Below are 9,133 nucleotides of genomic sequence, written 5' to 3'. Positions count from 1 at the left end.
CGGTGTCCCGCCCCGGGGTCAAACATCGGGAGATCATCGACCAACCCCGGGCCGTTGACGAAAACGAGAGGCCCTCTCCCAACTCGGGAGAAGAGACAAAAACAAACTGAAGAAACGATGGGAGCCAGCCCAAGGCTCCTCTGACCGGGGTCGAGCCGACGATCCCCGACCCCACCGACATCCAGAGCCAGCCGGTGTCCAGCCGCCCCCGACCCCCACCTCAGGAGAGAGGTGTGGCGCAGCTCGCTGGGGCTCCACGATCCACGTGGAGACGGAACGCCTGAAAGGACCAAACGCAGACTGGTTCAAAACCTTGCACTTCCTAGTTGGATTGGTGAGCATGTTTCTGGCCCTTCACAATCAGACCTAGATAGGTTTAAGGGGGTGGATTTAAGGGTACAATTAACATGAGTTGTTGTCCCTCGATGTTCCGTGTGTTTCCTTATTTCATGATGATTTTTGAAGAGTATAAGATGCCTGTATTTGCCTTAGTTAGTATTGTGTCGTTATGATTTGTTTGTGTTTTTCCCTCCCATGTACTCTCTTATCTGTTTGCATTTGATTTATTTTTCCATATGCAATAAAATTTCATTTCGTTTCATCAAACTTGGTCTACAAGAGTTTTCTCTACATTGTAGTTCCTGCCCCAAAGTCCAGAGTACAGAATCTAAGGGGCGAGTGGGTCGAACCACTCAAGGTTTTACTGTGCAAGAAAGAGGGGCCTCTAGAGAGAGAAACCTCTGCGATCTAAAACCCCTTACAGTTTAACATATCATCAAAAGACGGCCTCTCCAAGTCACACACCACCCTAACTTGGAAATATATCGCCGTTCCTTCATCGTCGTTGGGTCAAATTCAGAGAACTCCCTCATTAACAGCACTGTGGGAGCACCTTCACCACACAGACTGCAGCGGTTCAAGAAGGTGGCTCACCACCACCTTCCCAAGGGGCAAATAGGGATGAGCAATAAATGCCGGCCTTGCCAGCGACGCCCAGATCCCGAGAAGTTATTTGAAAAAAATCACCCGTATTTCAAGGGCACATCGGGCGTTGCAGTAACACACACCCCATATGGGAAGCGAACACTATTTGATATAAATATTTATATGGTACCACTAGCAATCAGTTCTATTGAAATAATCAGGCTGAAAGAGATTAATAAGTGACCCATTTAATAAAAGTCTCACCTTCAGTAATGAGAGCACAAATGATGAAAATGCCAGGGAACAACTTCATCTTTGCTTTGACCTTTGGTGTTCTTCCTGCAGACCAGTGTCACAAACCTCTTCTCCTCACAGCTCTACAGACTGTGTCTAGCAGTCGGTAAATATATAGGTGAGAATGTTCACCGCCTCCAGCATCCAGAATCCATTACTTCCTTGTGTTCTTGCCAAGGTGGTTTAAGGTAATCATTAACAAACTCCCTTCAAATCAGATAGCAATAAATTGCTACTGAACTGATTACCTCACTCACCCAGAGCATGGGCTGGTTATTGTACAAGAGATTAAAGTCACACTGGTGCAATGGGACATTTGTCTTGGGAGATTGGGGTCACTGGGTGGGACCCTGCTCATTCCTGACCTGGAACAGCCTGAAGGGACAGTGTGTAAAACAAAGAGTTCACCGGCATTGTGGCCAGTGCTATTCCCCACTTTAAGGGTCTTCATGCCCCAACTTGGAAGGGTCTGTTCTGACCGTCTAACTCTTTCTATTCCTGCCTTGAGTTTGTGGGTAATTTTAAAATTCTCATCCTTGTTTTTAAATCGCTCCATGGCCTCACCCCTCCACATATCTGTTAACTCAATTCAGGTACTGGATGAGTGAATAATCTGATCACGCAGATTCCGGGCAGAAATGGGCTGTCCACATTGCAGCCACCCTTCCTCTCCCTGTTCCTCCACTGCCTTCACTTCTTGTTGCACTTCCTCCTCCTCCTCTTACTACTCTTCCACTTCCTCTTCTTAATACTCTTCCTCCTCCTCCACTTTCTCCTCCTCCTCCACTTCCTCCCCCTCCACTTCCTCCCCCTCCTCCAGGGAATGGGGTTGGATACAGCTAATGATATCTAATACAGAGAATGGGATCTGATACAGGGAATGGGAGCTGATACAGGGAATGGGAGCTGATACAGGGAATGGGAGCTGATACAGGGAATGGGAGCTGATACAAGGGATGTGGTCCTTGCTCAGTGAAAGTACCGTGGAGTGTGTTGGTGCCCTATCGAGATTATTTCCCCGAGTTTACACCTGTTTAGCTGCAGGTTTCTAAGTGGAATAAAACAGTATCAGCCTTGGCTCAGTGGGTAGCACTGTCGCCTCAGAATCAGAAGGTCGTGGGTTCACACCCAGAGACTTGAGTCCATAATCCAGGCCGATAATCCGAATGCCAGTACTGAGGGAGCGCTGCACTGTCAGAGGGGCAGTGTTGAGGGAGTGTTGCACTGTCAGAGGGGCCACATTGTGGGAGCGCTGCACTGTCAGAGGGGCCGTGTTGAGGGAGCACTGCACTGTCAGAGGGGCAGTGTTGAGGGAGTGGTGCACTGTCAGAGGGGCCATGTTGAAGGAGCGCTGCACTGTCAAAGGGGCCGTGTTGAGGGAGCGCTGCACTGTCAAAGGGGCCGTGTTGAGGGAGCGCTGCACTGTCAAAGGGGCCGTGTTGAGGGAGCGCTGCACTGTCAAAGGGGCCGTGTTGAGGGAGCGCTGCACTGTCAAAGGGGCCATGTTGAGGGAGCGCTGCACTGTCAGAGGGGCCGTGTTGAGGGAGCACTGCACTGTCAGAGGGGCAGTGTTGAGGGAGTGGTGCACTGTCAGAGGGGCCGTGTTGAAGGAGTGCTGCACTGTCAGAGGGGCCGTGTTGAGGGAGCGGTGCACTGTCAAAGGGGCCGTGTTGAGGGAGCGCTGCACTGTCAAAGGGGCCATGTTGAGGGAGCGCTGCACTGTCAAAGGGGCCGTGTTGAGGGAGCGCTGCACTGTCTAAGGGGCCGTGTTGAGGGAGTGCTGCACTGTCAAAGGGGCTGTGTTGAGGGAGCGCTGCACTGTCAAAGGGGCCGTGTTGAGGGAGCGCTGCACTGTCAAAGGGGCCGTGTTGAGGGAGCACTGCACTGTCTAAGGGCCGTGTTGAGGGAGTGCTGCACTGTCAGAAGGGCCGTGTTGAGGGAGTGCTGCACTGTCAGAGGGGCCATGTTGAGGGAGCACTGCACTGTCAAAGGGGCTGTGGTGTATGTGCCTTTAAGAGCCCCTGTGTGTAATGGCCACTCGGGCTATATAAGCCTGTATAGTCTCTTGTATCTGTTAGTTCACCTCCAGACTTTGTTCAGTAAACACCTGTGAAACCAATTCCTGCATTCCGTGTCTCCATTAACACACGGATACAACAGTGGCGACGAATTGGAAATGGACTTACCTGCAATTCGGCAGCACCTCAAGGATATCGAAGAAAAACAAGAAAGAAAAACGAAAAAAGAAAAACTGTGGTTTCACCAGCTAGCCGAGCTGGTGGCAGGTACTGCAATAATTCTTCCTGGGTGGCGGGCTGGTGCTCCATCGGCTAGCTCTGCAGCGGGGCCGAGCAGCGAAGGCGGAAGCAAACAGAGACAGAGTGGGGGAGCACTCGGGAGACAGCCGGCGCTGCAAAGCAGGTCGGCGTTCGGACCAAGCAGAGGGAGGGAAAAGTCCCAGAGAGTCTGGCGGGAACGAATCTCCACCTATTGAAAAAAAAACCGATGTAAATAAAAACCGCGGAGAAAAGCGTTGTCAGCAGCAGCAGCGGCGGGAAAGCGCGGGAAGCGCCATTTTTTTCTGCAGGGAAGAAAGGAAAGCACGGGAGGCGCCATTTTTTTTTTCAGGATGCCTAAGGCTGGCAATATTAATGCTTTCGATAGTGATATAGAGGATTGGAAAGAGTGGAGATATATTGCACAGCAAATGAACTAGAAGATGATAAAAAGGCATCAGTACAGGTAGACTACCCTTTATCCGGACTTCCGAAAACCGAAACCCTCTAAAAACCGAAGGTTTTTTCGTTCAGCGTAAGTCGTGCACACGACCCCCCGCCGACCCCGCCAGCCCCGACAACCGCCGACCCCGCCAGCCCCGACAACCGCCGACCCCGCCAGCCCTGACAACCGCCGACCCCGCCAGCCCCGACAACCGCCGACCCCCCCGCGGACACCGCCGGCCCCGACAACCGCCGACCCCGCCAGCCCCGACAACCGCCGATGCCCCCGCGGACCCCGCCAGCCCCGACAACCGCCGACCCCGCCAGTCCCGACAACCGCCGACCCCCCCGCGGACCCCGCCAGCCCCAACAACCGCCGACCCCGCCAGCCCCGACAACCGCCGACCCCGCCAGCCCCGACAACCGCCGACCCCCCTGCGGACCCCGCCAGCCCCGACAACCGCCGACCCCGCCAGCCCCGACAACCGCCGACCCCGCCAGCCCCGACAACCGCCGACCCCCCGCGGACCCCGCCAGCCCCGACAACCGCCGACCCCCCCCCGCGTACCCCGCCGGCCCCGACCCCCGCCGACCCCGACTGACTTACGCTGAGCGTCAGCGTAAGTCGTGCGCACGACCCCCCGCCGACCCCCCCCATGGACCCCCGCCGACCCACCTTCCGAAATCCGAAATTCTCCTTTATCCGAAACTCGGCTGGTCCCGAGGTTTTCGGATAAAGGATAGTCTACCTGTACTTCTAAATCTAATGGGCGCAAGGACATACGGGCTGTTACGAAACTTAATCACTCCAGCCAAACCAAAGGACAAGAATTTTAAGGAGATTGTTGATACCCTACAGGAGCACTTAAACCCAACACCGCTGCTGATAGCGGAACGATTCAAATTCTTCAAGAGGAATCAGCACAAGAATGAAAGTAATGCTGATTACCTCACCGAATTAAGGAAGCTGTCAAAGCACTGCCAATTCGGGGCAGGACTGGCAGATTCTCTTCGAGACAAATTCGTCTGCGGTCTCCTAAGTGAAGGAACACAGAAAAGGTTACTTTCTGAGAAAGATTTGACACTGGACAAGGCTTTCAGTATGGCTGTGTCATACAAAGCAACCGCAACAGGAGCTGCAGAGATACAGCAAAAGCCACAGGACTTCGGCACCCATGAAATGACACAGGGTTTCGAGAGATGTTATCGCTGCGGCAGATCCACCCATGACCAGAGGGACTGCTGGTTCAAGGACAAAGCATGCAGGCAATGCGGAAAGATTGGACACATTGCACGTGTATGCCGATCTGGACACAAAAAATCCACGGACAGGAAAAAAATCAATAAGGAAAAGTACAGGAAGGTACAAATGATGACGGACAGTAGCTCCGAAGACCAGAAGAGCGATAGTGACTCCGGAAACAAGAGACTAAGCTGTCTCAAATTACATAATGTAATTGCCAAAGAAGATTACCAGACCATTTGGGTTACCCTTACGATAGCGGGGTCCCCAGTTAAAATGGAGCTAGATACAGGATCAGCTCTGACCGTCATAAGTCGACGGGATTACGAGCGGCTATTTCCGCATATACCTTTGAAAGACACATCCATTATCTTGAAAACATATACGGGGCAGAAAGTATAACCCAAAGGGAAAATAAAGGTGCCTGTTGTATACAACGGCAAGGAAATACAGAAGTTGTATTTATACGTTCTGCAAGATGGTGGTCCACCGCTGTTGGGACGTGAATGGATCAGGAAGATACGTTTAGACTGGCACTCCATTCAGGCACTGACGGTGACCAGTAAGAAAAAAAATGATGATGACGTCATACCTGAACGATTAAAAGACATCTTGGCCAATGCCAAGGAAGTGTTTCAACAGGAACTAGGAACCTTGAAAGGCATCACCGCCTCAATAAAAGTGGAAGATGCGGCAATTCCCAAGTTTTTTAAGGCAAGGCCGGTGCCATACGCAATTCGTCCAGCAGTCGAGGCAGAGCTGGAGAATTTGGAAAAAGCAGGCGTATTATCCAAGGTAGATTGGAGCGAGTGGGCAACACCTATCATCCCGGTCATGAAGAAAACGTTGAATAATGATAAATCTGAAGAACAGAGAAAAATTCGCATCTGTGGGGACTTCAAGGTGACTGTAAACCCGGTCCTTCACATGGTACAGTATCCTCTTCCGAGGATAGAAGATATTTTCGCCTCACTATCCGGAGGGAAACGTTTCACCAAAATTGACTTGGCACAGGCATATCTACAGATGGAGGTTGAAGAGGCCTCTAAAAAGTATCTCACGATAAATACACACAAAGGCCTGTACCAGTACAATCGACTGGTTTTCGGAGTAGCATCAGCTCCAGCTATCTGGCAAAGAGCTATGGAGCAATTCCCCAAGGGATTCCGGGGACTCAATGCTACCTAGACGACATCCTTGTAACAGGAGAAAACGACAACGAGCACCTTGCCAATTTAGAGCAGGTGCTCACTAGGCTGAGAGAACGGGGCCTACGAGCAAATCGCCCCAAGTGCGAATTTTTCCAGAAACAAATATCATATTGTGGCCACATAATTAATGAGGAAGGGTTGCATAAGTCACCTGAAAAAATTGAAGCGGTCATAAAAGCCCCAGCACCTGAAAATGTCTCACAATTAAGGTCGTTCCTGGGATTGATAAATTACTATCATAAATTTTTACCGAACTTATCAACTCTTCTGCACCCTCTTAACGAACTGCTACAAACGGGAGTAATTTGGAAATGGAGCGAAGACTGTAAACGTGCCTTCCATAAATGCAAAGGCTTGATCACGTCCAAGGAAGTTTTGGCTCATTACAACCCATCACTGCCAATCAGACTGGCGTGCGATGCATCCCCTTATGGCGTAGCAGCGGTATTATCGTATAGATTGCCTGATGGCTCGGAGCGGCCGATAGCTTTTGCGTCACGCTCATTGAACTCAGCTGAGCGTAACTATGCCCAGATCGACAGGGAAGCACTCAGCCTGGTATGGGGAGTGAAGAAATTCAACCATTACCTACACGGACAAAAATTTACCTTGTTGACTGACCATCAACCCCTCGTCTCCATATTCGACCCTAAAAAGGGTGTTCCCATTATGACAGCGCAAAGGCTACAGAGGTGGTCCCTTTTCCTCGGAGCACACCAATATGACATAGAATACAAAGGATCAAAACCGCATGGGAATGCTGACAGTTTATCGCGCCTACCGTTGCCAACGGTAGAAGAGGCACCTACAGTGGACCCAGTGGAGATGTTCCACTCAACCATAGTGGAATGTCTACCAGTAACAAATTCTGCCATTGAAAAGGAAACGAGAAATGACCCGACTCTCTCATGAGTCTACGATTTAACGGTGAAGGGATGGCCAGCACATGGCAAACCACTGTTGCCAGCATTCTCGCAAAGAAGAGAACAGCTGTCAGTGTGCCGAGGAACTTTGATGTGTGGATCCAGAGTGGTGATTCCACCCAAACTCCAGGATAAAGTGCTAAAGGAGCTTCATGAGGGGCATCTGGGTGGAGTGAAAATGAAGAACCTAGCCAGAGCGTTTGTGTGGTGACCAGGTATCGATGGAGACATCGAAGAAATGACCAAGAGCTGCCTAGGATGCCAGAAGGTCGAAAACGCCCCACCACAAGCCCCTCGACATCCATGGGAGTGGCCCTCATCTCCATGGCAAAGGGTACACATCGACTTTGCTGGTCCATTTATGGACTCAATGTTCTTAATCGCGGTTGATGCACACTCCAAGTGGCCGGAGGTAATAAAGATGTCCTTCACCACCACGGAAAAAACCATCACAGTATTAAGGACCATATTTGCCAGGAATGGGCTGCCTGAACAGATCTGTTCTGATAATGGACCGCAATTTGTGTCTGAAGAATTCAGGAAGTTCTTAAAAAACAATGGGGTTAAGCACTACGCGTCCGCCCCATACCATCCCGCCACCAATGGATTGGCTGAAAGGTTTGTCCAGACCTTCAAGAAGGCCATAAAGGCCATGAGTAATGAAGACATAAATCTTCAGCATAAGGTAGATAACTTCTTGTTTGCATACAGGAATGCAACACATGTGGTTACAAACCAAACTCCTGCCATGATGTTCTTCAATAGAAGCCTAAGATGCCGGCTGGATTTGATCAAACCAAACATCAGAAGGGATGTGGAGAACCGGCAATTTCAAGGCATGAATGAAAGGCCAACTAGGACCTTCCAGATAGGTCAACAAGTTTTGGCCCGGGACTACCGTACCGAGAAATGGCAGCCTGGAACTATTTGCACACGACTAGGACCGCTGATGTATACCGTGGACATTGGAGAAAGCATAATAAGGTGCCATGCTGACCAGATCATAGAGTCATCCGAAAAGGGACAACCTACACCACAACTCTATGGCCTAGAAATTCACTGGCCTTAGCGCCGCTTTTGAGGCGCTAGAGGGCCTAGCGCCGAAGTTATGGCCAGTTTAGAAATTGACAGGGGCCCTAAATCAGCGTTAGGCCGGTAGCGCTGCGCCGGCACCGATGACGTCATCGGTGTGCGCAGCGTCCCGGTTGCCATGGTAACCCGCCCGAACTCGGAAATTGAGTTGCGGCCGCCTCGCCCGTGGCAGCCGCAAGCAACGTTCTGGCAGAGGTGCCTTACAGAACTTTGCGCCGGCGCATTAAAGGCCCCGCGGCGGCCGGCCGCTTTCCCGCCGGCCGCCTGGCCGCAGCTCCCTCCCCGGACTTCCCCCCACCCCCCCCCCCCAGAACAGAAGCAAGCCCGGCACTTGTCCGAGGTGCCGGGCTCATTTTTAAAAAGATTATCGCGGGCCGCGGCCGGGTGCAGGCAGCTCCTCCTTAACGGAAGGAGGAGGCCTGCACTTCCCGAGCCTGCCGCACTGCAGCGGGCGCCGCAGCGCCGGAATAGCGCTGCAATGCGGCGCATGGCGCCAGTTTTGAGGCGCTGAGACCCCTCAGTAGCGCCGGCAGCCGTTTGGGCGCGGCGCTACTGAATTTTTGGCGCGCGCAGGGGGACTTAGCGCCGGCACTAACTTCCGGCGCTAAGCCCTCGCTGCGCCAAAACCGAATTTCTAGGCCATATGCCTAATGATGAAGCAGAGATACCCATAGTATCTACCTCCGATCCGGTGATACTGGAACCAGATGAACCCGACACTGGCAT

The sequence above is a fragment of the Somniosus microcephalus genome, chromosome 30, assembly GCF_052327205.1.
Source record: "Somniosus microcephalus isolate GS21.2 chromosome 30, FLI_Smic_1.0, whole genome shotgun sequence".
Taxonomy (NCBI): Eukaryota; Metazoa; Chordata; class Chondrichthyes; order Squaliformes; family Somniosidae; genus Somniosus; species Somniosus microcephalus.
The sequence above is the reverse complement of the archived record's forward strand: the minus strand, read 5'-3'. Positions refer to the sequence as shown.